The sequence below is a fragment of the Mobula hypostoma genome, chromosome 18 (assembly GCF_963921235.1).
Source record: "Mobula hypostoma chromosome 18, sMobHyp1.1, whole genome shotgun sequence".
In the NCBI taxonomy this organism is placed as follows: Eukaryota; Metazoa; Chordata; class Chondrichthyes; order Myliobatiformes; family Myliobatidae; genus Mobula; species Mobula hypostoma.
In genome coordinates this window covers 3,754,632-3,781,675 of record NC_086114.1, presented here as the reverse complement: position 1 = coordinate 3,781,675, position 27,044 = coordinate 3,754,632, and the positions used below count along the sequence as shown (strand labels likewise).

General features: G+C 42.4%; 1 protein-coding gene across 4 annotated transcripts in view; it reads left to right on the top strand.

The window, feature by feature from the left end:
* Window positions 1-27,044, top strand: part of LOC134358291 (cardiac-enriched FHL2-interacting protein) — a 99,402-nt gene that overhangs the window by 19,129 nt on the left and 53,229 nt on the right. For 2 of the 4 annotated variants that reach the window (XM_063070331.1, XM_063070326.1), the window contains exon 1: window positions 5,390-5,558. The exons of the other annotated variants lie outside the window; for them this stretch is intronic. The gene's annotated coding sequence lies outside the window, so the exon portion shown is untranslated. Of the gene's footprint in view, window positions 1-5,389; window positions 5,559-27,044 lie in introns of those variants that run through there. 4 annotated transcript variants of the gene reach the window in all.

Sequence of the window (27,044 nt, the reverse complement as noted above, 5' to 3'; positions counted from 1 at the left end):
CTGACTTCCTTCTTCACAACCCTACCCACCAGTGTCACTACTTTAAAGGAGCTCTAAACGTGCACTCTTTACAGAAGCACAAAAGGTCCTTAAGTAGCAGAAAGTTCTATGAACTTTCTGGTCAATTAGTGAATTGGCTTATGGTTCAGGTGTACGGATGTATGGTGAGACACTTGTCTTGCAAGCCATCTATACAGATTATTTCATTCCAATGGTGCATCGAGGTAGTACATGGTAAAACACTAACAGAGTGCAGAATAAGGTGTAGCAATTACAGAGGAAGTGCAGAGCAGGCAGACAGTAAGGTGCAAGATCATCAAGAGGTAGGCGGATAACTAATCAATACCCCGTCAGCACGGAGATCGTCGCTAGGTCAGTGTGCTGTTTACTGTTTACCTGTGCTGCATGCATTTGCAATTGTATTTTATTAATTAATTTATGGTAATATTTTGGTTTATGCACTGTGTACGTTATAAGTTTTGTGGGTGTACCGTGGTCCAGGGGGACGTTGTTTTATTTGGTTGTTTGAGGTAGCACAGTAGTGTAGTGGACCCAGGTTCAATTCCTGCCACTGCCTGTAAGGAGTTTGTACATTCTTGCCATGACTGCCTGGGTACTCCGGTTTCCTCCCACAGACCAAAGACAGATGGGTTCGTAGGTTAATTGGTCATTATAAAATATCCTGTGATTAGGCTAGGATTAGATTGGTGGGGGGCAGCGCAAGTCGAAGTGCCAGAAGGGCCTGTTCCATGCTGTATCTCAATAAATAAATCCAAATATATATGTACTGTCACATGACAATAAACTTCATCTTGTGAACTCAAGGTCCATCTTATTGTACCAGGGAATCATTCAATAGTCTGATAGCAGTGGGATAAAAGGTGTCTTTGAGCCTGGTAGTATGTGCTTTCAGGCTGTTGTATCTTCCGCCCGGTGGAGGAGGGGAGAGAGAGAATGACTGGGGTGGGTGGGGATTTGATATTGCTGGCTGCTATACTGAGGTGGTGAGAAGTGTAAACAGAGTCCAAAGATGGGAAGTTGGTTTCTGTGATGTGCTGAGCTGTGACCACGCCTTTCTACAGTGTCCTGCAGGCAGGGGTAGACCGATTGCTGTGCCAAGACATGAAGTATCCAAATAGGAAGCTTTCTATGGTGCATCAATAAAAATTGATGAGGGTCAAAGTAGGTATGTCAAACATTTTTTAGTTTCCAGAGGAAGTAGAGGCATTGGTGAGCTTTCTTACCCATGGCATCTACGTTGTTGGACCAGAACAGGCAATTGGTGATGTTCAGTGTCGGGAAACTGAAGCTTCACATTGCTGATTGGGGCAGATGCAAATCTGAGCCATGTTGTTCCTGATTATGCTTGTTTTTATCCTTGGATCATGCTTTTGCTCTGCATGGTATAATTATCATCTAATTTCTGTTTAACATACTCTGTGTGTTGTCTGTACCTATGAGCCTTTGGTGCTGCTGCCAGCAAGATTTCATTGTACCCATACATCACCTGTTTTGGCAGAGTCTGAACACCTCCATGTCAGCTTATACCACAAAAACTTCATCCAGAAACCTGGAATCTGGAGGACAAAACAAAAAAAAAACCTTTATATCTTATTTTTCAGAAGCAGCTGTAATTTCTGCTCCAGAAAACCATTCAGTCCCTCGGTCTCTCTCCTATACAGTTGGATTATGGACAATGTGTTAAACTTCTTCAGTGTAGGCATCACCGGAAGAGGGTTCGCAGTAGTGAATTTGAAAACACAAACACAAGGAAATCTGCAGATGCTGGAATTTCACACAACACAGATAAAAGTTGCACTCTTCTTTCAGTTAGTCCTGACGAAGGGTCTCGGCCCGAAACGTCGACTGTACCTCTTCCTAGAGATGCTGCCTGGCCTGCTGCGTTCACCAGCAACTTTTATGTGTGTTGTTTGAAATTCCAGCATCTGCAGATTTGCTCGTGTTTGTGTTTTTAAATTCACTACTGTGAAGCCTCTTCCGGTGATGCCTACACTGAAGAAGTTTAAATCTTCTCTTCGACGGGAGTTCAGTGAAACCATCTCTCACTGCTCCCCATCTGTAATTTCTTCAGCTCTTCAACTTTTCTACCACATTTTGACTCAGACTCGCTATCACAGCCATATATCCTTTCTTGGCCAGCTCTTGGCTCCATCCCTGCCCCCTCCTGTCTTCTCTTATCACTTCGGATCTCCCCCTCCCCCTCCCACTTTCAACTCTCTTCCTAGCTCTTCCTTCAGTTAGTCCTGACGAAGGGTCTCGGCCCAAAATGTCGACTGTACCTCTTCCTAGAGATGCTGCCTGGCCTGCTGTGTTCACCAGCAACTTTGATGTGTGTTGTTTGTGAGGAGTGTTTTAACTCGGGGAAGTGGTTCAGACACTATGGTCTCATTAAGGTGTTAGAGTTTCACCATGCACTGACAACGAGAGGAAATAGTTTCTCTCACTCTCTACTCACAGAATTTGTTTTGCTCGTCGCGATTCCTCAGTGAGTTCACCCCTACACTCAATTTCTCAGGCTGCAGTTGGGCTTACCCATCTTAACTGTGAAACTCCATAAGAAGAGGGTGTAATTTTGGAACCAGGGTTCGAGGGACAGAAAATGCATCATCAGGAGACAGTTTACATGGGTTTGGCATCAATATAATCATTTTTCTTCAAACTCCTCTTTCTCTGCCTCCAAACCTGCTAGGAATGATTCAGCATCAGTGATCGGGGTTGAAGTCTTGCTGCTGACTGTGGGAGGTCTGTCTTTTTCCCAGGACAGCAGTGGTTTCCTCGGGGTGCTCCAGTTTCCTCTCGCATTCCATGGACAGACAGTTAGGGTTAGTTGTGGGCATTCTATGTTGGTGCCAGAAGTGTCGTAACACTTGCGCGCTGCCCTCTGCACATCCTTGCACTCTGTTTTGATGCATCTGTGACAAGTAAAGCTTATCTTTAATCTTTTGAAGCTTTCGGCACCTTGAGCTGAAATGTTGACTTTCATTTCTGTGGTGGGCCTAACCCTACATGATTTCCTCCAGTAGTTGATTTACTGTTCCAGATTCCAGTATCTGCAGCCTCTTTGTGTTTCCTAAAATCCTATTTCAGCTTCCTCTGTCACCAGGCCTCAGTTCACTCACCCACAGTGGATGAGTTTGTCATGCCTTGGGACATACACTCAGTGACCACTTTATTATGTACACCTGTTTGTTCATGCAAATATCTAATCAGCTAATCATGTGGCAGCAACACAAAGCATAAAGGCATGCAGACATTGGTCAAGAGGTTCAGTTGTTGCTTAAGTCAAACATCAGAATGGGAACAAAATGTGATCTAAGTGGCTTTGACTGTTGAATGATTGTTGGTGCCAGACAGGGCAGTTTGAGTATCTCAAAAGCTGCTGATCTCCTGGGATTTTCACACACAACAGTCTCTACAGTTTACAGAGAGTGGTGCAAACTCAGTTCTGTGGACATATGAGACAGCTCAGAGGAGAATGGCCAGACTGGTTCGATCTGATAATAGCCCACATAACCATGTATCACAACAGTGGTGTGCAGAACAGCATCTCTGAATGCACAACACATCAAACCTTGAAGTGGATGGGCTACAGCAGCAGGGGACCACAAATGTACACTCAGTGGCCACTTTATTAAGTACAGAAGGTAGTTAATAATGTGGCTACTGAGTGCTTTTCCAGAAACAACGCTATGGTAATGCACGTTGTTGTTCTTAAACATTTGACTTCAAAAGACTCTGAATCGATGTCTTGCAGAGCCAGCTGTCTGGGATTCTGTCCCTCTCACACTGGTGTGGCAGTGGACCGGTTAATGTCTGCCATCCTTACTGAAACAGAGGCTGGTTGCTTCCTCGCTGCTGCAAACCTCCCCGCCCCCAGTCCCCATCCCACAACACGTGTCAATGTCCATCACCCTGCATGGTGACATCACTGTGCTGAAGGCTTCTGGGAACTTAGCCACCAAATCCATCGCCTATTATAGTATTGCTTGGCTGCATACAAGGCTGGAGGGGAAATTACTTGACTAGGCCAAGGTCTGGAAAGCATGCTGTTCTCTTGTTTGAGATATCTCAATCACAGCTTCTGATGTTCTTTATTGAAACACAAGTGGCTAAAACGCTTAGAAAAGAAATCCCCTATAAATTTCTTTTTGGTTTTAGATTGTCCTAGATCAGGTGGGCAAATATTCTTGAAGTTGGAATTTGAAGAAGTATGGGGGGGTGGGAATGGGAACCCTAGCTTTGTATACCCACGACTTCAGGATTTGTTACCGACGCAACAGCAGTGGATTAAAGTAATTCATTACAGGATTTACTGAGAGACTTTGTCAGAGTCAGGTTTAATATCACTGGCATATGTCATGAAGTTTGTTGTTTGGGCAGCAGTACATTGCTATACATAAAAAGCTGTAAATTACAATAAATATATATATATTTAAATAAGTAGTGGAGCAAAGAATATATAGTGAGTTAGTGTACATGGGTTCATTTTTGTTCAGAAATCTAATGGTGGATGGGAAGAAGGTGTTATTAAAACATCGGGTGTGAGCCTTCAGCCTCCTGTACCTCCTCCCTAATGGTAGTCATAGGAAGAGGGCATATCCTGGGTAATGGGAGTCCGTAATGATGGATGCCATCTTTCTGAGGCATCGTCTTTCGAAGATGTCCTTGATGTTGGAGAGGCCAGTGCCCATGATGGAGTTGGCTGCGTTTGTAACCCTCTACTGTTTTTCCTGATCTTGTGTAGTGGCCCCTCAATGCCAGACTTGTTGAGGCATCGACAAAAGCATAGCTCCCTCGTGTTCACACAGGGAGATGACGAGATGATGTACTGTACTGGAAAGCTCAGGCATCGTCCCAGCCGATGACTGTTCATCTGCCAGAGATATGAGCAAACTTATTTTGACCCAGTGATGCAACTGTTCTATTTACAGGACAGAGCTGTGCCCAGGAATCATATGCCACTTCTGTTGAAAGCCTTGTGTCATTTTAAAGTACACAATAACAAATTATTGGGAAATAAACATGTCTCAATGCATGGGGATTTATTATGCTTCAGAGAAGGACTGAATGTTTTAATTGCATCTGTGGACTTCATTCTAGTTGAGTAAGTAGGGTCGTCAAAATAGCTATCCAAATATAAAAATAGCTGACCAATCTTTTAGTTTCATCTGTGTGATACTCGACACTGGCAGAACTGTGATGCATGCACTGACTTCTGCATCTCATCAACCCGCTTTAGGTTTTTGCTTTTATAGGGTCTATTTAAGCTCCCTTTCCTGAAGCAACCTCCCCCCCCCCCCACCCCGGCGATTTTTCACTCCCTTCTGCTGGATCACCCGAGATCTTCAAGAAGTTTGGCAAGTACCCTTCCTTTGATACTGTTTTTAGTGTGGTAAGATCACACAACAAGAGTAACACAGTCACTTGATTTCAACACAGCTGCTTTGAACTGAATGAAAAGAATAACTGAAACTAATGTCAAGGAAGGTTTAGGAATGAAGACTTTTTAACTTATTACCAGGAAAAAGACAGTGATGGTAAGTTAACCTCAGTCATTTTCATATTTGATGGAGGAGGTATCGGAGATCTGATAGAGGTTGTTAACATTATGAGAGGTATAGATAGAGTAGACAAACGATATCTTTTTCCCAGGGTTGAAATACTGAATACCAGAGGGCATGCATTTAAGCAGTGAGAGGGCAATTTTAAAGGAGATGTGAGGAGCAAGTTTTTCACACAGAGTGCCTGGAATGCTTTGCCTGCAGTGGTGGTGAAGGCAGAAACATTAGGGACTTTTAAGAAGCATGGAGATCAGCACATGAATATGAGCAAAATGGAGAGATATGGACATTGTGTGAGCAAGGGAGATTAGTTTAGCTGGCCATTTGATTACTAATTTAATTGGTTCAGCACAACATTGTGGTCAAAAGCTTAACTGCAGATAGGAAAAAGTAATCCGGTACACTTAATGTGTGTTTAATAGATTTCAGTTTTTTTGTATTAACTTTTGTATTTGTTTACTTATTTACTCCCTTCACTTGATGGGAGCGTGGCCAGTGTTTTCAGTGTGGGCAGGGTGTGACACTGAGCCCTGAATCGCACAGATAGACCAGATACAGAAATGATCTCAACACCAGATGACAAACTGGGTCACTTAGCTGAAATACAAATGATCTTCTTGACTTTGAATTAAATATTGTACATTTATGTAAATCATTTCTGTTAGTTCAGATTGATTTGTGTTGGTACATATGATCCTAGGAATGGAAGGTTTAACATATGAGGAGTGTTTGATGGTTCTGGGCTTTAGAAGAATGGAATTTAGAGGAATAATTTATTTTATTTATTTATTGAGATAGCCAGCACCCTGCAATCCCCCAATTTAATCCTAGCCTGATCAAGGGACAATTTGCAATCACCAATTAACCAACCAACCGATACGTCTTTGGACTGTGGGAGAAAACCAGAGCAGCCAGAGGAAACCCATGAGGTCATGGGGAGAGCAGACAGGCAGCAGCTAGAATTGAACCTGGTCGTTGTGGTAAAGTTTTATGCTAATATGCCACACCATATTAAGGAGGGTATTTCACTGCAACCTATCAAATGCTGAAAGGCCTAGAGAGAGTGGATGTGGAAAGAATGTGTCTTATAGTGGGTCAGTCCAAGATCAGACAGCACAGCCTCAGACTAGAGACACATCCATTTACAACAGACATGAGGAAAAATTTCTTTAGCCAGAGGGTAGTGAATCTGTGGTATTCATTGACAGACAATTGTGAAAGCTAAGTTATTGGGGATATATAAGGTGGAGGTTGACAGTTTTCGATTAGTTAGAGCATCAAAGGTTATGGGGAGAAGGCCGGAGAATGGATTTGAGAGGGTGCAGCAGACTCGATGGGCTGAATGGCCCAATTCTACTCCTATGTCTTCTGGTCGTATCTGTGTTTCTGCCAGTAATAGTATTGCATCGTGGCTCAGGTTCTGTAAAAGCATATTTTTCGTTTGTATTAAGCTCTTCTGTGGCAACGAACACAGTGTACAGTCTAACTAAATGCAGAGCTTATACTGAGTATGAAGAACACAATCCACCCTCGGGGTGAACTTGGACTTTAGTTGAAATGTGTAAACTCTCATTTACAGTAAAACTTGGCCACAAACTGTTGCTTCCACAAAAGAGGAAAAATGTCTGTGCTTTTAAGTTTTACTCAAAACAATCAAAGAAAGTTCAGAAGGCTGGATGTTCCTATTGTGGCTTGGTGCCAGGGTTCATGGTGGCACGTGAAATCATGTGTAAGTGGAGAACAATACAGTATGCTACTCCAATCGTAACTCTAATACTTGCGACTTCTCTGTTCTTGCATGTTAAACCGTGACCTTAGACAAGTCCCAATGTCTCTGTCTTTATTCCATAATAAGATCATATCCACTTGAGTTTAGAGAAGTAAGGGGAGACCCGACAGGGTGGGTGTAGAGGGAATCTCTCCTTTTGTTGGAATGATCTTGCACTTGGAGTGACTGTTTGGATACAAGGGATTGCTTATTTGAGATAAAGATGAACCAATCTTCCTTTTTCTTTTTCAATATTTTTATTGATTTCTTACATAAAAGAATACAGAGTACAGTAGGATATATAATATATATTGATTACAATATATTGGAATCACAAATGTAGTCTCATTACCCAATATCTATATATATTAAATTTAAACATAATATTGAAAAGAGATAATTTTATTATACAAAAAAAATCAAAACCCACTACCAGAGAAAAAAAACAGCTGTTTGGTTAAAAAAAAAGGGAAGAAATCCTTATCATATAATAAAACATACTGTTAGCCAATATCTGTGCTTAATAGCAAATCAAAGATTTTGAAAATAATTCAAAAAAGGTCTCCACAATGTTAAAAAATCTTGTCTAGGTTCAGAAAATTGAACAGCGGATCTTCTCTGAATTTAAGCAAGACATAACATCATGTAACCAATGAGTATGAGTAGGCATATTGGCATCCTTCCAGTTAAGCAGCAATGCCCTCCTGGCTTAGAGAGAAATAAAGGCCAAAATATGCAAATCATGTGACTCCAAAATAATATCATTTCCTCCAACAATACCAAATAAGGCAGTCAAAGGATTAGGTTTAAAATTTACTTTAAAAAGCACAGAATAAGTTTGGAATACTTCCTTCCAATATTTTTCAAGACTCAGACAAGTTCAAAACATACGAATTAGTGAAGCTTCTCCATTATTACATCTACCACGATAGGGAGATGTATCCGAATAAAAATGAGAGAGCTTACCTTTAGACCTTAGGCAAGTCCCAATGTCTCTGTCTTTATTCCATAATAAGATCATATCCACTTGAGTTTAGAGAAGTAAGAGGAGACCCGACAGGGTGGGTGTGGAGGGAATCTCTCCTTTCGTTGGGATGATCTTGCACTTGGAGTGACTGTTTGAATACAAGGGATTGCCTATTTGAGATAAAGATGAACCAATCTTTCTTTTCTATGAGCATCCTAAATCTTTGGAACTCTCTTCTCCGAAGGGTAACAGATGTGAGTCTTTGAATGTTTACCAGGGAGATGTAAAAGATTATTGTAGGGTTAAGGTTATCATCAGATCAGCTTTGATGGAGAAGGTTTGATCGGCCTGTGACCTCTCCCTGTTTCTGATTGTACATTTGTATATTCTGCAGCCTCACTCACAGCCTTGGTGCCTATTATAGTTTTAGTGAATTTAGAATCATATAGAAAGTACAGACCCTTCAGCCCACAATGTTGTGCCGACCCTTTAAAATCCTCCAAATCAATCTAACCCTTCCCGCCCACATTGCCCTCCATTTTTCTTTCATTCATGCATCTCAGAATCTCTTAGATGTCCCTATTGTCCCTAACTGCCTCTACTACCACCTCTAGGGCTAGACTATCAAAGCAAGGACGTAATGTTGGGGCTTTATAAAGCACAAGTAGGACCTGACGGAGTATTGTGAGCAAGTTTGGGCCTCTTATCTAAGAAATAAAGTGCTGACCTTGGAAAAGTTTCAAAGGACGTTCACAAAAATAATTCCAGAAATGAAACGGTTACCATATGAGGACAAATTAATGCTCTGCACCTCTACTCCCTGGAATTCAGAAGAACGTGGAGGATCTCATTGAAACCAATCAAACGTGGAAAGACCTCGCTAGAGTTGATGTGGAGACGTATTTCCTGTAGTTGAGGGTGTCTAGGACCAGAGTGCACAGCCTTACTATTGAGGGATATTCACTTAGAATGGAGATGAAGAAAAATTTCTGTAGCGAGAGAATGACGAATCTGTGGAATCTGTTGCCACAGGCAGCTGTGGAGGCCTAGTCACTGGATATATTTAAGTCAGAGGTTGATAGTTTCTTGATTCGTCAGGGCATGAAGGGGTATGGGGAGAAAGCCAGAGATTGGGCTGAGAGGGAATTGGATCAGCCATGATGAAACGGCGGAGCAGATGTGGGTCAAATGGCCTAATTCTGCTCCTATATCTTATGGTCTTATGTACGGTTACATGTCTTGCAGTGATATATAATTACGAAAATGTCCTGAAGGATAGTTTGAGTGTGCGTGGTAATGACCTCCATCCCATGATCTAAGTTCACACCTGAACAACTGCAATACCTCCACATTTTCAAACCTGAACAGTAATTAAAACTTTTCCCTCTAACATCGACCAATCATAGCTAACTACAAGACGGAAGAAAATAATTTCTTGTGGAGAACATTTCCAAGGCTACGCTGATTAAAAACAAACACTCTCTGTCATGTTTTAGTTGAAGTTAAGGATTATTATCTTGGACTGGATGCTGATTTTTTTTTGTGCTTGTTTGGTCAGCTGATTTGGAAGTTCCGTTCTGGTGTGAAACCCATCTGTCAGAGTGATAGGATAGAGGATGTAATATTTGTCTTGTAGTGTAACTGTGGCAGGATCAATTATACTTTAAAGTTAAAACATTTTAGAAGAACAATCACGTCCTTTGACAGTTAAGGGTAAATTATCAGTAGTTAAACATACTGACATAAGATGGAATTGTTCTATAATAACATAACTTGAAATTTTGGATCTGCTTGTCTTGTATAAAGTCGCATCACTTCTTCATTTTGCTTTGTTAGTGAAAGTGCCATAACAAAAAGAGTGAATATGGCTTCTTTATTCTCCCGCTGTCTACCTGTGTTTGTCCCTCACCTGCCTATCATCTCCTTCTGGTGCTCCTCCCCCTCCTCTTTCTTCCACACTCACCTATCAGATTCCCCCTTTTCCAGCCCTTTCTCTCGTTCAACTTCCCAGCTCTTTACTTCACCTCTCCACCTCTCCCGGTTTCTATCACATGCCACTTTGTACCTCTTCCCATCCCCTACCTTCTCACTCTGACTCCTTCCCCTTCCTATCCAGTCCCGATGAAGGGTCTTGGCACAATAAGTTGACTGTTTACTCTTTTCGGTATATGCTGCCTGACCTGCTGAGTTCTTCCGGCATTTTGTGTGTGTAACTCTGGATTTCCAGCATCTGCAGATCTTCTCGTGTTTGTGTATTTGCGAACTTCTGTGTATTTAAAGAGCTTTATCCTATCCTCGGCAGACAGATAGTCAAGGAATGTTGAATTGGCGAGTGGGCAGGAAACAGCTTGGTTAACCAGATGCAAAATGAGCATTGACGTGGAGAGAGGAAACCAAACGCTGGTAGGGATTGGGTTCAGCCAGAGACACACTGGACTGCAGATGCTGGAATCTGGAGCAAAATACAAAAGCTGGAATCCAGAGGAATTCACTGGGTCAGGCACCGTCTGCAGAGACAAAGGAGGAATCAACATTTCTGGTCTAAACCATGGAAATGTTGACCAAAAATGTACAAGATGGTAAGAGCCAAGGATTGAGTGGAGAGCCAGAGACTTTTTTATTTCCAGATCAGAAAAAGCTAATATGAGGGGCATCATTTTAACGTGATTGGATGAAAGGTTGGTGGGGGGGGGGGGAATGTCAGAGGGTTTTTACACAGAGAGTTGAGGGTTTGTGGAACATACTGCCAGGGGTGGTGGTAGAGGTAAGCACACTAGGGGTACGTAAGAGTCTCTTAAGACCATAAGATGTAGGAGCAGAATTAGGCCATTCAGCCCATCGAGTCTGCTCCATCCTTCCATCATGACTGATCCCGATCCCACTCAATCCCATACACCTGCCTTCTCACCATCACTTTGATGCCCTGACTGATCAGGAAATGATCAACTTCTTCCTTAAATATACGCACGAATTTGGCCTCCACCATAGTCTGTGGCAGAGCATTCCACAGATTTTCTACTCTATGGCTAAAAAAATTCCTCCTTACCTCTGTTTAAAAGTTCACCCCTCAATTCTGAGGCTGTGCCCTCTACTTCTAGATATTGCCACCATAACAAAAATCCTCTCCACATCCACATTATCTAGTCCTCTCAACATTCGGTAGGTTTCAATGAGATGCCCCTGCATTCTTCAAAACTCCAATGAGTATAGCTGCCAAATACTCCTCATATGTTAACCCCTTCATTCCCGGAATCATCCTTGTGGACCTCCTTTGGACTCCCTCCAATGACAACACACCCTTTCTGAGATATGGAGCCCAAAACTCTTGACAATACTCTTAAGTGCGGCCTGACTAGTGGCTTATAAAGTTTCCACATTATCTCCTTGTTTTTATATTCTATTCCCCTTAAAACAAATGCCAGCATTGCGTTTGCCTTCTTTATCACAGACTCAACCTGTAAATTAACCTTCTGGGAGTCTTGCATGAAGACTCTGAAGTTCCTCTGCACCTCTGATGTTTGAACCTTCTCCCCATTTATATAATAGTCCATACAATTGTTCTTTTTACCAAGATGCATTGTCATACATTTCCCAACACTATATTCCATCTGCCACTTTTTTGCCCATTCTTCCAATTTGTCTAAGTCCTGCTGCAATCGTATTGCTTCCTCAGCACTACCTACCCCTCCACCTATCTTCATATCATCCACAAACTTTGTCACAAAGCCATCAATTCCGTTATCCAAATCATTGACAAACAATGTGAAAAGTAGTGGACACAATTCTGATCCTTAAGGATTACCACTGGTCACTGGCAGCCAACCAGAAAAGTTCCCTTTTATTCCAACTCACTGCCTCCTGCCTGTCAGCCATTCCACTGTCCAAGTCTGCATCTTTTCTGTAACACCATAGGTAGGATTTTATCTTGTTAAGCAGCCTCATATGTGGCACCTTATCAAATACCTTCTGAAAATTCAAGCAAATGACATCCACTTCCTCTCCTTTGTCCACCCTGCTTGTTACTTCCTCGAAGAACTCTAACAGATTTGTCAGGCAAGCCTTCCCTTTGGAGAAACCATACCAACTTCAACATATTTTATCATTAGTCTCCAAGTGCCTCAAAACCTCATCCTTAATAATAGACTCCAACACTTTCCCAACCATTGAGGTTAGGCTAACTGGCCTATAATTTCCTTTCTTTTGCCTTTTCAAAGGTTTCAAAGGTACATTTAATGTCAGAGAAATGTATACAATATACATCCTGAATTTCTTTTTCTTCGCAACCATCCATGAAAACAGAGAAGTGCCCCAAAGAATGAATGACAGTTAAATGTTAGAACCCCAAAGTTTCCCCCAAGCTCCCCTCCCTCCCAAGTGGCAGCAAGCAAAGATCCCCCCTCCCGCACCGGCAAAAAAAAGCATTGGCACCAGCCACCGAGCACTCAAGTGTGAACAAAGCAACAGCAAAGACACAGACTTGCACCACCCCAAAGACTACTCGTTCACCCGGTATTCGACATACCACAGGCTCTCTCTCTCTCTCTCCCTAATAAGGGAGAAAGAAGTGTCTCCATTTCACAACGAGAGGGGAGGTATAACAAACAACTCGCTGGTTTACGATGTTAAAAGTCCGTTGCGTCGCTTTTTCCAAGCTCTGTGCCCAAAGATCTCGGGTCTCTGGGCACACAGCCTTAGATCTTCCATCTCCCATGACACACTGATCTGCCCGGACACCAACCTTCGATCCGCCCGTGTCTAGACCCACGAGATCTCGGCCCTCCAAAGGTGAGCTGAGTTCTTAGGGTGGGCCCTTGGCATGCTGAATAACAGCCAGTCATGAAACCCCGAGAGCGGGTCCAATTCCCACAAAGAACCGTAGTCAGCGTGTAACTCCAGGTCAGGGTCTTCAAAAGAACCCTGAAAGGGAAAAATAGAGATATGAAAGATGGAAATAGAGCTGTTTCTGAAGATGCAAGCAAAGGAGTTGCCATTAGGCACCATTAATCCTACTAAACTCCTCCTTCTTCTTTCCTTCCTCTCTTCATAAAGAGTGGAGCAACATTTGCAATCTCCCAGTCCTCATGGACCATGTCAGTATCAAGTGATTCTTGGAAGATCACGACCAATGCGTCCATTATCTCTTCAGCTCCCTCTGTCAGGACTCTGGGATGTAGTCCATCTGGCCCAGGTGATTTATCCACCTTAAGACCTTTGAGTTTGCCTTGCACTTTTTCCGTTGTAATAACAATGGCACTCCTGCTCCCTGACACTCATGGACCTCTGGCACACTGCTTGTGTCTTCCACAGTGAAGACTGATGCAAAGTACCCATTAAGTTCATCTGCCATTTCTTTGTCCCCCATTACTACCTCACCAGCATCATTTTCCAGTGGCCCAATATCAACTCTCATCTCCCTTTTACTCTTTATACAACTGAGAATACTTTTGGTATTCTGCTTTATTCGGCTAGTTTGCCCTCATATTTCATCTTTTTCCTTATAGCTTTATTACTTGCCTTCTGTTGGATTTTAAAAGTTTCCCAATCATCCAACTTCCCACTCACTTTTACTACCTTATATGCCCTTTCCTTCGCTTTCATACAGTCCTTAACTTCCTTTGTCAGCCATGGTTGCCTTCCCCTGCCATTTGAGAACTTTTTCTTCTATGGGACATATCTATCCTACGCCTTGTGAACTATTTCCAGAAACTTCAGCCATCTCTGCTGTGCCATCATCCCCACCAGTATCCTCCTCCGATCCACCTGGGCGAGCTCCTCTCTCATGCCTCTGTAATTCCCCTTATTCCATTGTGATACTGATACATGTGAGTTACGCTTCTCCCTCTCAAACTGCAGTGTAAATTGAATTATATTATGATCACTGCTTCTTAAGAGTCCCTTTACGTTAAGCTCCCTAATAAGATCTGAGTTATTACACAATGTCGAATCTAAGATAGTCTTTCCCTGAGTAGGCTCAAGCATAAGCTGCACTAAAAAAGCCATTTCATAGACATTCAACAAATTCCCTCCCTTGCAATTTGACACCAACCTGATTTTCCCAATCACCTTGCATATTGAAGTCCCCTATCACAATTGTGTCATTACCTTTATACATGCCTTTTCCAGCTCATTTTCCAATCTCTACTCCATATCTTAGCTACTATTTGGAGGCCTATATATGATTTCCATAATGGTTTTTTTACCCTTGCAGTTTCTTAACTCCACCCACAAAGATTCAACATTCTCTGACCCTATGTCACCTCTTTTTAAGAATTAATTCCACCTCTTACCAACAGAGTCACAGCAGATAGGCACATGGATGAAAGAAAATGGACGACTATGTGGAAGGGGAAGGCTAGATTGGTCTTGGAGTAGGTTAAAAGGTGGACACAACATCATAGGTCATAGGGCCTGTACTCTGCTGTAATGTTCTAGGTTCCATGTAGATGCTGCCTGACCCATTGAGTTCCTCCATCGGTTTGATGTTTTTCTTTTGATTTAGATTTGCTTTGACTCATGGTCAAAATGGATCCAAAGCAAAATAAGTGAAAAGGGGAGTCATTTGAACTCACTTTCAATGACTCTACAACTCTACAATTTTTATTACTTGCACAGTTTGTCTTCTTTTGCACATTGGTTGTGTGTCCATCCTTGTTCGTGGGTACTTTCTCATTGATTCTATCATATTTCTTTCATCTACCGTGAATGCCTGCAAGACAATGGTGATGTATATGTGCTTGATAATTTTACTTTGAAGTTTGGTCGCTCTGCCCTTTGCTGGGAGATGGATTGTCTGATATGGGGAGTCTGTGGTCTGCAGATCGAACTGCAAAGATAAAGTTTCCTGAAACCTTTAGGACACAATCACATTCAAAAACAAGGGATACTTGATGTTAATATTGAACACTCTAATTGTCCTTTCATTCCTCCAGTCACGCTGTGTTTCTGAACTCTCCCATCGGGTTTAACCTTAATTTTATCTTCTCACTTCAGTTGTAAAGTGAGAACTGTTGCAGAGATTTGAACTTTGGGAAAAAGAGTTGGTAGTGTAGATAAGTTCTTCAGCACTGGAGATCAGGTAGATCTGCAGTATGTGTTCAGCTAATTCACCCTGGTGAAAGAGTGAGAAGGAACAATTGTCACTGATGGCACAGCCAGGAAAATTAAACATAGCCACCATTTGTTTCCCTTGCAGGTCGAGATCCCTTTGCTCCCCAGTCAGGAAAAACATGGGTGCCACAGTAGCATAGTGACACTATTACAGTGCAGGGTGTTCTGGAGTTTGAAGTTCAATCCACTTCAAGGTTCAGAGTGTCGTGCATTTAGAGATGCTCTTCTTCTGTTGTAACACGTGGTTATTTGAGTTACTGTCGCCTTCTTGTCAGCTATTCTCCTCTGACTTCACATTAACAAGGCATTTTCACACACAGAACTAATGCTCAAGGTATTTTTTTTGTTGTTTTTCACACCATTCTTTGTAATCTCTGGAGATTGTTGTGTGTGAAAATGCCAGGAGATCAGCAGTTTCTGAGATACTCAAACCACCCTGTCTGGCACCAATAGTCAGTCACTTAGATCACATTTCTTTCCCATTCTGCTGTTTCATCTGAGCAACAACTGTATCCCTTGACCTTGTCTGCGTGCTTTTATGCATCGAGTTGCTGCTACATGATTGGCTGATTAGATATTTGCATTAATGAACAGGTGTACAGGTGTATCTATTCATGTAGCCACTAGGTACATGTAACTGTGTTTGAGGTTGCCAGTGTATGGGAGACCTCAGTAATCCTGGATCTCCTCATCTCAGCCATTAGACTGGACTGTTCAAGACTGTTTCCCACGTTCACAGATGGAAAGTAAATCATCCCACTCTTTAAGTCTGAGATTCATGTTTTAAATGTCAACTGGTCAAGCTTCATAATTATGATTCATTTGATCCCAAGTGTCAGTGAACAGTTAATAATGAAAAATGGCTGATGCCAGTGTCTCACAGTTCAGTGTTACTCTTCAGCACTCCACCTTGGGAGGCAAGAGGTAGACTACCTGATATGTAGACCTAATTAGGGCTGACGGCATGACTGCCCTGTGGTGACCTGTCTCTTTAAGCTGAAATGTCCCTGCTTCTGAATCTAGTTCTCTTGTATATCACACATATTTCTCATAGCAGAAAACTCTGGTTTTCAAGTCCATCGGGTCATTAGTCCCAATTTAGTCACAGTTCTCTCCCCTGCAGTTTTGTATAACAGTGGCCTACAGGAACGTTTTGACTACAGGTTGGTGGCTGTATGGGTTTCCTCCAGGTGCTCCGGTTTCCTCCCACATTCCAAAGATGTATGGGTCAGGGTTAGTAAGTTGTGGGCATGCAATATCAGCGCCAGAAGCATGGTGAGATCTGAGAGCTTCCCACTACATTTTTGTTTATTATTGTTGGCTGTGTCAGGATATAGTGAAAAACTTCTGTTCATAAATCATTAACTGAAGAGATTCTGCAGATGCTGAAAATCCAGAGCAACGCACACAAAATGCTGGAGGAACTCAGCAGGTCAGGCAGCATCTATGGTGAGGAATAAAGAGTCAATATTTTAGGTTGAGACCCTTCATCAGGATTGGAAAGGAAATGGGAATCAGAACCAGGTTTAATTTCACCAACATATGTAATGAACTTTGTTGTTTTGTGACAGCAGTAAAATTTGTGAATTACAGTAAATATATATATATATATATATGTATACACACATTAAAAGTTGTTAAATAAGTAGTGCAAAAACAAGTATTGAGGTAGTCTTTGTGGATTCAATGTCCATTCAGAAATCAGATATTGGATGGCAGAAGGGAAGAAGACACCAGAATAAGTACTTCAAGGTAGTAAAATCAAAGGAGAATGCAGAATATAGTGTTGTAGCTGCAGAGAAAGAAAGAGCAAGGCAGGAAGACAAATGAAATTCAAAACTCGTGACAAGGTTGGCTCGGAGATCAACAATTCATCTTTAGCATATGAGATGTCCATTGTCGATTCTGATAGTGGGATAGAAATTGCTCTTTAGTCTGGTGGGATGTGCTTTTAAGGCTTTGTATGTTCTGTGAGATGGGAGAGGTGAGAAGAGAGAAATTACACCCTTTGGCTCTTGAATCTAAGAGGATAACTTCATTCATCTTCATTTGCCCCATCATTGAAACATTCCCACAACTAATGGACTCACTTTCAAGGACTCCATTTCATGTTCTCGATAATTATTATAATTTCTTCTTTTTGTATTTGCTTAGTTTGCTGACTTCTACACTCTGGTTGAAAGCCTTGGTTGGGCAGTATTTCATTGAATCTGTTATTGTTATTATTTTATAGATTTATTGAGTATGCCCACAAGAAAACAAATCTTGTGGTTTTATATGGTAACATATATGTACTTCAATAATAAATTTACTTTGAACTTTATCTGAGGCAGTGGGAAGTGTGGAAGGACTCACATGATCGATTGGGCCTTTGTTCAAGGAAAAAGTGAATAGCTCTCAGACCATCTTGGTATCAAGCAGAGCTCTAGAGGGATTGAGTGTCCATGGGGAAAATTGGTTTGTTCTGTGGGACAAGAATTTGTCCACCTTAGTTATGTTGGTTAAAAGGTAATACAGTGGGGGAATGTTCAAGACATAGGTATTTACTATACATTCAGTGGAGAGGTCAGTTTGGGCTTTGGTTTAATGCCTCATGTCAAAGCCCTACTTTCAATTTTGCACTACTTATTTAATTTATATATATAATTGCAATTTATAGTTATTTTATACATTTCACTGTCCAGCTGATGCAAAACAATAAATTTCACAACATATTTTAGTGATATTAAGCCTCATTCTCATTCTGGTTCTAAGCATTAGTCTAGCAATCTTTCCTGGAAAGTGATACACAAGAGGCATTTCTTACACGTAATAAACTGTGCAAATCTCTTAACTACTTCTGTCATTGTAAATTGTTCTGAATTTATATGGAGTACTAGCTGAATAATGCTTCCAATTTAGCTAGGGCAGTGGGTCACACCCACTGAGCCTGAATCTGTCTCTGGTGCAGCTCTGCTGGTTGCATTCTCACTCAGAATCGGAAGTTACACTGACTGGTTTTTCCAGAGGCTCTGATCTTGTCCATGTTAACTGGAGAAGCCCAGCCAGACTGCGGAAGCATGTAGTGTGGACAGTCATAGTGGGCATGCAAGAGTATGGAGAACAAATCTACTCCATGTGTTCAGTGATAGCCATTGGAGTGAGCCCTGATAATCTCGGCTCTCACTTTGGCATCATCAGTGAGGAAAATATGAAACATTGAGGGTGACCTCACTGGGGTGAGGCTGAGGTGAGATCGATATTATTTCTTGCTTATTTATTAATTATTATTATTATTTCTTTTTTCTCTTTCTTTTTGTATTTGCACATTTTCCGGTCTTATACACATTGGTTGTCCATCCTGTTGGGTTGGTCTTTGTGTTACTTGTATTTACTATGAATGCCCTCAAGAAAGTGGGTGGTATGTGGTGACATTTATGTACTTTGATAATAAATTTACTTTGAACTTTGAACTTTAAATCAGGTCAAGGATCTCTGGGTTTGAGTTCAAACAAGACCAGGCCTCTTGTTCAACAGTATAAAGGGTTTTTCAGTGTCTGTTCATCATTCAAGTCCTCTGAGGCACACAAGACTGCAGATAACGGAATCAGAACCTGAGGACAAACCACTGCAGGATTCAACAGACCCAAACAGCATCTGAGGAAGCAAAAAGGGTAGTTTACATTTTCCGTGTTGACCCTGTGATAGGAGTAATGGAGAGTCCTTCTGATTACCAATTATGTAGTAACGTACACAAAATTCTGGAAGAACTCAGCAGGTCAGTTAGTGTTTATGGAAGGAAATAAACAGATAACATTTCGACCTAAGACCCTTCATCAGGACTGAGATCTACCCATTGCATGGTTCACCAGTTTAATGTTGACAGAGTGAATTAATGTTTCTTGATGATGAACACGTATTCACACCAACCTGCAGAGAGTCAGGTCGGCATTGCAGCTATCTTCACCCTGAGCAGGACACCTATGATAGCGGCTTCTCTAAACTCCCTCATCAAACAGTGTTCTAAACTGGGATGAAATTGGGATGAAATCATCAACTGAACCCTTCGCAACAGTAATGGACAAGGTGCTGCAGGGGTCCTGTGTTGCTTGTGCTGTCAGCAGGCCATTCTAACTGAAGGCATCATGATGGAGGGTCTTGGCCCAAAATATCAACCGTTTATTCACCTCCACAGATGCTGCTTGACCTGCTGACTTCTTCCAGCATTTTGTGTGAGTGTTATGAGGGAAGCAAAGCTTTTCTGATATTTGAGAAAGTGTTTAGAAGGCTTCACCACCATTTTTGTTTGAAAGATGAAGATTATATACTAGCTTTATTTATCTCGTGTACATTGAAAACATCAAAGCATACAGTGAAATGCATCGTTTGTGTCAATATCCAAAACAGACTGAGGATGTGCTGGGGGCAGCCCACAAGTGTCACCATGCTTCTGGCACCAACATTGCATGCCCACAACTCACCAACCCTAACCTGTATGTCTTTGGAGTGTTTCTTTATTAGTTTATAAGATGTGGAGGTCACTGCCAATGCCACCATTTATTGACCATCCTTAAATGCCCTGAACAAAGAGTGGTTAAGGGTCAATCACATTGGTGTGTCTGGAGCTACACATGGACGGACTGTGTAAAGACATCAGATTTCCTTCCCAGAAGGACATTAGCAAACCAGATGGGCTTTCTTACCATTATGTAGCTTTATGGTCCCCAATGTGGGGTTTATCTAGTTACTCCAGCAACACACATAATCAGATGCCATTAACTAAAGAGTTCAATAAAATGGAGAACAGAACTGCAAACCCTGAGCCTTTTGGGACAACTAGAATATGTTTGCTGTGTAACCGGATGCGAACTGTTGTCTCTGGATCAGCAGTTCAAAGCTCAGTGTCAAACTGAGAGAAGTAGATGGCTTTGTGCAGAACGAAGAGATTTATTTGGATCCATGTCTCGAGGGCCTCTATCATCCCGGCCATCCTCTTTTCTCACTACTACCATTGGGCAAGAGTAGGAAGAGTATTAGGTCTCACAGCACCATGTTCATGAACAGTTATTGCCCCGCAACATAGAAACATAGAAACATAGAAAACAGGTGCAGGAGTAGGCCATTCGGCCCTTCGACCCTGCACCGCCATTTATTATGATCATGGCTGATCATCCAACTCAGAACCCCGCCCCAGCCTTCCCTCCATACCCCCTGACCCCTGTAGCCACAAGGGCCATATCTAACTCCCTCTTAAACATAGCCAATGAACTGGCCTCAACAGTTTGCTGTGGCAGAGAATTCCACAGATTCACCACTCTCTGTGTGAAGAAGTTTTTCCTAATCTCAGTCCTAAAAGGCTTCCCCTCTATCCTCAAACTGTGACCCCTCGTTCTGAACTTCCCCAACATCGGGAACAATCTTCCTGCATCTAGCCTGTCCAATCCCTTTAGGATCTTATACGTTTCAATCAGACGAGTACAAGCCCAGTTCATCCAGTCTTTCTTCATATGAAAGTCCTGCCATCCCAGGAATCAATCTGGTGAACCTTCTTTGTACTCCCTCTAAGGCAAGGATGTCTTTCCTCAGATTAGGGGACCAAAACTGCACACAATACTCCAGGTGTGGTCTCACCAAGGCCTTGTACAACTGCAGTAGTACCTCCCTGCTCCTATACTCGAATCCTCTCGCTATAAATGCCAGCATACCATTCACCTTTTTCACCACCTGCTGTACCTGCATGCCCACTTTCAATGACTGGTGTACAATGACACCCAGGTCTCGTTGCACCTCCCCTTTTCCTAATCGGCCACCATTCAGATAATAATCTGTTTTCCTATTTTTGCCACCCAAGTGGATAACTTCACATTTATCCACATTAAATTGCATCTGCCATGAATTTGCCCACTCACCCAACTTATCCAAGTCACCCTGCATCCTCTTAGCATCCTCCTCACAGCTAACACTGCCACCCAGCTTCGTGTCATCCGCAAACTTGGAGATGCTGCATTTAATTCCCTCATCCAAGTCATTAATATATATTGTAAACAACTGGGGTCCCAGCACTGAGCCTTGCAGTACCCCACTAGTCACCGCGACAATCAGGTTCTTGAACCAGAGTGGATAACTTCACTCACCTCCACACTGAACTGATTCCCCTACAAAGTCACTTGCAAGACTCTACAACTTATTTTTTGAAGTATTTGCACGATTTGTCTGCTTGTACTCTTTGTTTGTTTGTTGGTCTTTCTTATTTATAGTTTTTCATAAATTCTACTGTATTTCTTTATTTCCCTGTAAATGCCTGCAAGAAAATGAATCTCAAGGTAATATATGGTGACATATATGTACCGAGTCAAAGAAAAATTACTTTGTATTTTGATAGTTGGCTGCAGCCAGTGAAGTAGAGGCAAGAAGGCTGAAAACTTTGCTGAGCTCCAGTCGATGCTCCCAAGCCATATCGGATTGTTAACCAGGCATGCCACAGCGTTGACACTGGCTGCTAAATGATGAAGAGTTGCTGTTGTGGGGGACGGTGCAGCATCTGTACAAAGAAAGCCTCCGTAGCCAGTTATTTTTGGTGCATCATGACACCACTTTGGTGTGGTATCTCGGCTGTGATACTTGTAACTATGGGGCCGGACGGTGACTGTTAATGGCATGGACAGTTGTCTCAGGGAGCCTGTTCTTTGTGCATCACAGACGCACTGAGTACAAAGTTCAAACTAAATTGATTATCAAAGTACATACGTATCACCTATTCATTTTCTTGTGGGCATACTCAATAAATCCAAGATAGAATAATAACTATAATAGAATCAATGAAAGACCACACTAATTTGGGCATTCAACCAGTGCACAAAGACAATAAACTGTGCAAATACAAAAAGAAATAATAATAATAAATAAATATGCAATAAATGCCAAGAATATGAGATGAAGAGTCCTTGAAAGTGAATCCATAGGTTGTAGGAACAGTTCAGTGTTGGGATGAGTGAAGCTGTGTGAAGTTATCCCCTCTAATTCAAGAGCCCGATGGGCCTAACTCTTCCTGAAGCTGATGCTGCAAGTCCTGAGGCTCCTGTACCTTCTTCCCAATGGCAGCAGCGAAAACAGAGCATGACCTGGGTGGAGGGAGTCCCTGATGATGGAGTCAACAGAGATGCACTTGGGTGGAAATGAAACATGTGAAATTATATCTGGAAACACACATCAAAGTTGCTGGTGAACGCAGCAGGCCAGGCAGCATCTCTAGGAGGAGGTGCAGACGACATTTTGGGCCGAGACCCTTTGTCAGGACGAACTGAAGGAAGAGCTAGTAAGAGATTTGAAAGTGGGAGGGGGAGGGGGAGATCCAGAATGATAGGAGAAGACAGGAGGGGGAGGGATGGAGCCAAGAGCCGGACAGGTGATTGGCAAAAGGGATATGAGAGGATCATGGGACAGGAGGCCTAGGGAGAAGGAAAAGGGGGAGGGGGGGAAAGCCCAGAGGATGGGCAAGGGGTATAGTGAGAGGGACAGAGGGAGAAAAAGGAGAGAGAGAGAAAGACTGTGTGTAACACCTTATATTCCGTCTGGGTAGCCTCCAACCTGATGGCATGAACATTGACTTTTCTAACTTCCGCTAATGCCCCACCTCCCCCTTGTACCCCATCCGTTATTTATTTATATGCACACATTCTTTCTCTCTCTCTCTCCTTTTTCTCCCTCTGTCCCTCTGACTATACCCCTTGCCCGTCCTCTGGGTTCTTCCCCACCCTCCCCCTTTTCCTTCTCCCTGGGCCTCCCGTCCCATGATTCTCTCATATCCCCTTTGCCAATCACCTGTCCAGCTCTTCGCTCCATCCCTCCCCCTCCTGTCTTCTCCTATCATTTTGGATCTCCCCCTCCCCCTCTCAAATCTCTTACTAGCTCTTCCTTCAGTTGGTCCCGACGAAGGGTCTCGGCCCGAACCGTCGACTGTACCTCTTCCTAGTGATGCTGCCTGGCCTGCTGCGTTCACCAGCAACTTTGATGTGTGTTGCTTGAATTTCCAGCATCTGCAGAATTCCTCGTGTTTAAATTATATCTGGAGTTGTGGCATTTCAGAAGTTCTTGCTTCAACGTCACTTCTCAATGGTTACTCACCGGTTTGATCCAGCATGCGAATGGTCTGCGAAGGTTTCAGAATGCAACCTTTTCTCAAGACCAGTCTAGTAGAGCCATAGTTACTCCAGTGAAAGAGGTGGACTAGTTACCAGAGTAGATTCAAAGTGGCCAGAAGTGTGTGGGGTTCTGCACTACCATAGAACGGCAGGTAGCAGAATTAAACTCAGCAATGGTTGGGTGTATAAGGGAGGATGGGAGGATGAATACAGGGCCCTGGTGGAGGACTTTGTCAAACGGTGCAAGCTGAATCATCTGCAGCTCATCATCAGTAAGACAAAGGAGATGCTCATGGACTTTAGGAAGACTAAACGTGCACTGCTCCCTGTTAATATTGATGGTGAGGAAGTGGAGGTGGATGTGGTGAGGACCTACAAGTACCTGGGGCTGCTTCTGAATGACAGACTTGAGTGGAGCACCAACACAGAGGCTGTGTACAAGAAGGGCCAGAGTTGCCTCTACTTCCTGAGGAGATGAAGTCCTTTGGAGTATGCATGTTCTAGCAGTCTGTTGTTGCCAGTACAATCTTCTATGCAGTGGTGTGCTGGGGCAATGGCATCAATACAGGTGATGCCAACTGACTCAATAGACTGATTAGAAAGGCTGGCTCTGTTATAGGAGTCAAATTGGACACACAGGAGGCTGTGGTAAATCAAAGAACCCTACAGAAAATCCTGGCGATTCTGAACAATGTTTCTCACCCTCTGCCTGCCACCTTGGCTGAACAAAGAAGCACTCTTAGTAATAGACTAAGATAACTGTGCTATTCCAAAGAGTGCTATTTGAGGTCATTCTTGCCCTTGGCCATTAGGCTGTATAATGAATCAACCTATAGCCGGGGAAGTGATGACCTCTCCTGTTAGACTGTTTGTTGTAACTTATTCTTTATTCTTTTTTTACTTCTCTTCTAATATTTGTATATCTGCACACTTGTAATGCTACTGTGACATTGTAATTTCCTTTGGAATCAATGAAGTATCTATCTCTCTAAACTCCTTGCCACACAGTGATCTCCAGAGGGTCCTATCAGAGAATAGCCTCAGGTTTAGGTTATTTAGTTTAATTAGTTCATAATGCATAATGGAAAGGAAAATTATATTCCTCCTCTAAACCCTGAGCTTCATGGGGAAACAAGGCAGGCGTGGTTCTACTATGCAATAAGTATTGAAGAAATGTGTCATAGACAGTTGATCTAACTTCACCGTGAAGGGTCAACATGCACCGTTCATCCTACCTCATACTATAGGTACCATCCCAACCTAAAACACAACCGGACCCCTAAACCCCACCTTTAGTAGAACCCTAATCCCTAAATCCCACCCTGAAACAGAACACCTACTCCGAAACCCCACCCTGAAATAGATCCCCAACCCTAAATCTGACCCTGAAACAGAAACCCAATCCCTGAACATATTCTGGAAACAAGACACCAACCCTGAATCTTGCCATGAAACAGAACCCCAACTTCAAACCCCACCCCAGTAAAGGAGCTCAACCCTGAACTCTGCCCTGAATTGGGACTCCAATCCCTGAAGCCCACCCAGTGCAGGAGCCCAACCTTGAACTTCCCCTCCAAAACAGGGCCCTAACCTTAGAATCTCACCCTAAACAGAACTCTGACATCTGAATCCCTCCTTCAACATCAAGATCCCTACTCCTGAACCCCAACCCCTCCTAACAGATTTCCTCCCCCTTTATCCTCATTCCCCCCAATAGGGCTCACACTGAATGGACAATCTTGTTGAAGTATATCTAAACTGATTTGGAAGGGAAAGCAGTGAGGAGTTGATGTAGCATGGCAAAGGAGAAGAGGTACCCACTGTCATCCAAGTTTTTATATTGAAATTCCGTGATGACTACCACAGATGACTGGACAGGTTATTGAGGAAGTAATAGGGGATATGAATGTAGGATTGTCTTATCTGTGTTGAAGAGTGATTCTGTAAAGTCTATGTTAACTATGGGGTCCTGGTAAATGACACCCCTTGTATGCTTCAAAAGGTCACCAATCATACTGGTGCCTAAGAAGAGCAGTGTGAGCTACCTTAGTGACTATCACCTAGTAAAAGCCTCTTGTCCTCGGAATCAACACTTCTGAAGATCAATTCTGGGCCCAACCTATTGATGCAATTGCCAATAATTCATGCCCATGGTTATATCTCATTAGGGGTTTGATGAGATTTGGTGTATCACCAAAAGACAGTAACAAATTTTCACATATGTACATGGAGAGCATGGTTACGACACTGTCTTGTATAGAGATTCCAATGCACAGGATTGGAAAACACTGCAGAAGGTTGTAAAGTTATCCAGCACCATCACATGGTCTTACCTCCCTCCTTTGTTCAAAAAGCTGATGCCTCAAGATGGCAGAATTCACCATGAAAGACCCTCACCCTTTAGGACATGTCCTCTTATCAAAGTTTTCTGTAACATTCTGTTGCAACTCTGGGATGTTAAAGGATACAATCCAGAAGGGGATGCATCCATTGCACCCCCTCCCATTGCATGAAGTTTGTTGTGTTGCAGAATCAGTACAGTGCATTACATAAAAATACTAAAATTACAATAAGAATACAAAAAAAGTAATGCAAAAGGGGAGCAAAAATAGTGAGATAGGTTCATGGGTTCATGGACTGTTCAGAAATCTGATGGCAGACAGGAAGAATCTGTTCATGAAATGTTTAAATGTGGGTCTTCAGGCTCCTGTACCTCTTCCCTGATGGCAGTAATGAGATGAGGACAGGGCCTGGGTTTTTGGGTGTCTTTGCTGGAATAATACACAACAAAACTTTCACCTCACTCATTCACTCATCTGGATTTATCTTCCCTCACTCGTCTTTAACCTTTGCCCTTTGCCTTGTGTTCTGAATTTATAAAACAGATGCTGCACCAGGGATGCTAGAAATAGCAGCAATGAAATCAGCTCCTCTGTCTGCATTGAACATCTCACTCTTTCCAGCCCTCATAGAATCAGATCAGTATCTTCACTTTGTTGGCTCAAGGACATGATTTAGGACTTTCTCTGGGATCAGAGACAGCTGGAGCTCATTACACATTAGTTGTTTGTCCAAAACATGAGAGCTCCTGTAGATGCTAGAAATCCAAACAACTACTCCAAACACAAAATGCTAAAGGAACTCAGCAGGTCAGGCAATGGAAATGAATAAATACTAGATGTTTTGGACTGAGAACCTTCTTTGGGACCTGATAAAGTCTTGATCAAGGTCTCATCCGAAAAAGTCAACTGTTTATTCTTTTCCATAGATGCTGCCTGACCTGCTGAGTTTCTCCAGCATTTTGTATTATTGTTTGTCAGTCTTTGTTTGTGTATAGTTTTTCATTGATTCTATTATACTTCTTCATTCTGCTGTGAATGCCCACAAGAAAATGAATCTAATATTTCTATATAGTGACATTTAGTAAATGTACTTCGATAATAAACTTACTTTGAAGTTTGAACAGAGTCTGAGAGGTTCCTGAGCTTTTCTTTTTGAAA